The sequence below is a fragment of the Dromiciops gliroides genome, chromosome 2 (assembly GCF_019393635.1).
Source record: "Dromiciops gliroides isolate mDroGli1 chromosome 2, mDroGli1.pri, whole genome shotgun sequence".
NCBI lineage: Eukaryota > Metazoa > Chordata > Mammalia > Microbiotheria > Microbiotheriidae > Dromiciops > Dromiciops gliroides.
In genome coordinates this window covers 61,559,512-61,562,952 of record NC_057862.1, presented here as the reverse complement: position 1 = coordinate 61,562,952, position 3,441 = coordinate 61,559,512, and the positions used below count along the sequence as shown (strand labels likewise).

The window sequence follows — 3,441 nt, the reverse complement described above, 5'->3', positions numbered from 1 at the left end:
TGATAGAGGGAGCTTCCTGACCCAGGAGGTCCTGATGCCAATGAAGTCAAAGGTCCCATTCCTATTATTTGGTGAAAAGGGAACTCCTTCAGCAACAAGAATGATTCCTTCAAGGTAAAAGTCATTCTTTGTATTCCCAGCTGTTAAGCCAGGACCTGGCACACAGTGAGCACTTCCTCAATTATTGTTGTCTGACTGACTACTGTATGCCTACACTAGGTTTGGGGGATGCAAGGACAAAGTCAAAGTCTCCCTCTTGTAATTGCTGAGTATATTCTTTGTATTTACTTGTGTGGAATTCTTATCTTCACTCATGTAGATACAAAGGCACAAAAGAGATGACAGTCCTAGATCCATCCAGCTTAGCTTGCTTCTGTAGGCCATGAGGACAGTTGCTGCTCAATCAATCAGGTGAAGCTCTTTGTGTCCCCTGAGTCTGAGGGCTCCTCTGATCTAACCCATGATGTTCTTCTCCCACATACAGTCTGGCTTTGTTGAAGAAGTCACACAGGGAGTCCTTCAGGTACATGTTCTATACCCCCAAATCTGGGCTATTTTCTGGAGACTTGGGGAGGGTCCAGTGGTTCAGACATAGGTCCTAACTACCTCTCCCAGTGCCCCACACTGAGTTTCCACCATGGTCTTGTAGCCATGCCTGAGACACTGAATCTGAACAGTTCTTTGTGAGGGCCAGAACATGGAAGATTACTTAGGTCTTTTCTGTACCTTTCTTTCTTCTGTTTTTAAATTCAATGTTGTTTTGTTTTGTTTTGTTTTTTTCATATCCACATTCTCTGTTTCCCAAGTCTTTGGCTCCAGTTCTTTAAGAAATGATTCTCCAAAACAAAACAAACAAAAAATGATTCTCACTCCAGAGATGGATTTGGTTTGGAATGAAGGCCCAAGTCCTGTGATTGCTGAAGTTGAGGAAACTCCTCAGAGGACAAGTGATCATTCCCTGAAACTGTGGTCTTAGAAACTTGTCTGGAGAACCTGAGAGGATAGTAATCCTCCTAGTAATGTTAAACTCTGTTTGTTCAAGTGGTAGCTTAATTCTGAAATGAAGACAAACCCCACAGAACACCAACTAAATCAACAAAACCCCAAACAAATCACAATCCTTTTCTACCACTCAGTGTGCCCTTGAACCTGCTCAAGCATTCATTGACCCATAATTGCCAAAGCAAGATGAAGGATTTTATGAGTGCTTATCACCCCAGGGCATCTATATTCCTTGAAGAAGTCAAGATTGGAAGTCTTCATGTTATTTAGAAATTGTCCTTTAACACAGAGGACAAGATTTCTAGAAACATGAGATTCATAGATCAGGCATCTGATATCTCGGTCGGATCTCTAAGGAGGGGGCAGGGGTGGGGTGGGTAAAGGCGGGGATGGATGAGAGTAGGGTGAGCCAGATGTCTGTCCATCAGGAAGAAACAATGCAAACCAAAGCCCAACAATTCTCTTGAATAGATCAAAGGAACGCAGTATTTTTTTTTAATTTAAAAAATCTTTTATTGAACTTCTCACTGTCATGTATACTTTATATTCCTTGAAAAGGTCTAGATACCCAAAGTGATAAAAGATTTAAGCCACTACAAGGTAAGCATAGCATCTGACCGATTTGATTCAGTGCTGTACAAGTCCTCGATCAGTATGATAAGTCACACAAGAAAAAGTGTAAAAGACACTTTCTGATGTCTCTTCCTTCAACTGTACTTCAATCTTTCTTTGTCTCCGACTTTCCTTGGACTTCTGCTTCTGTGTGTCTTTTGATGCCTTTCTCTTTGCCGAGGTTCTGTTCCCTGTTTTTGGTTTCCTGCTACTATGGTAGAGGACTTGATCTCAAGATCTACTGGGGCTATGGTTCTGAAGTCTCTCCCTTCCCCCCCCCCCACCCCCGCCTTTAATCTTCTCTTTCCCATACTCTTCTAAAGTTCTCCTGTGATGCCACTGCCAGTTGGAATCCTTGGGAATTTTCAGTGCTGCCCAATCCCCTTCAGAGCAGTGATGAGTTTTCTTCTTCTGTTTTTCACTTGAGTGTGAGGGACTTGATTTAGAGTATTTTGTCTCTTCATCCAGCACCAGGTTATTTCTTGTATCTTACTTAGATTTTACAATCTCTCTGAGAGCCAATTGAAATTTTTTCCCTGGTCTTTTGCTTGGCATATTTCCAACCTTTCCCTCACCATTGAATTCCTGCAACAGACTGGCTAAAATTCACATGTATTCTTCTGTCATCTAAGAGCACATTGTCCATTTTGAAAAAGGCCTGTTCACAGTCTTCTTCCTTTTCAAATTCAATGAATGCATAACAAAGGGATTCCCCAGGCTTCCATTCCCTAAGAACTTCACAACTTTTTTTTTTTTTTTTGCAGGGCAATGGGGGTTAAGTGACTTGCCCAGGGTCACACAGCTAGCAAGTGTCAAGTGTCTGAGGACGGATTTGAACTCAGGTACTCCTTAATCCAGGGCTGGTGCTTTATCCACTGCACCACCTAGCCACCCCCGAGCCCAAATCTTGAGAAGATTATTTACAGATCTTCAGCCTTGGTCACAAGATTCAATCTGCACACAAACAGGACATTTTCTGGAGGTTTGATGTCTACATCAGGTAAATCTCCCACCATTTCTAGCAGAATTACTTGAGTTCTTGCCTCCTTCTTGGCCATCATTTCTTCCATTTCTTCAGCTGATCTCATCAATTTCTTCCTCTGCTCCTTTTTTGCCCACTATCTAGTTGTTCCTTGGCTCATTCTGGGGATAGAGCAGGAATTGCTAAGCCAACTGGTCATCAAACAGATCATCTAAAATCACCGTATAGTTGATCCTGATATCTTGGTAAGGGACAAAGCCTTTGTCCAACAAAGCCTCATTGATTTTCTGGATCACCTCCATTCCTTCTGTTACTTCACCAAAAATGCCATTGAGGTAATCTAGATTTTCTCCAGTGGTGATCAGAAACTGAGATCCATGCTGATCACTAACATTGTTTACTATAGATACAGAGCCCTTTTTCTTTTGCTTAATTCTGGGCATTTTTTCTGCCTCAAAAAACCTTGCTCCATCAGTAGAGTGTTGCCCCCAGATGAACTCTCCTCCTCTGCCAGTACCAGTACGGTCACCACTTTGTAGGATAAAATCTCTCTGTACTTGATGAATAAGGCAACAATTGTAGTACTTGATTTTGCACAACTTGAGAAAATTCAGGCAAGCCTGAGGCCTCTCCTCAGTATACAGATCCATCACAATGTCACCCAGAGAGATCTCTAGGAGCCCTGCCATGATGTCCTCACTGCCTCTGGAACTGAGCACAAGCTGAGGGGAAATCTCAACTTGGAAAAGTCTTCTCAAAGTACCCCAGGAAATCTCCCCTCCCCTGAAGGAAGGAAGTGCAAAGACAATTAAAGCAGAGAGATACTGCCAGGAAGCTTTCCCAGC

The 3,441-nt window shown here is 42.6% G+C and overlaps 1 pseudogene; it reads right to left on the bottom strand.

Annotated features, from left to right (window-relative positions):
* Positions 1 to 2,107: 2,107 nt before the first annotated feature.
* LOC122738282 lies at positions 2,108 to 3,285 on the bottom strand (annotated as a pseudogene).
* Between the last annotated feature and the right edge of the window lie 156 nt (positions 3,286 to 3,441).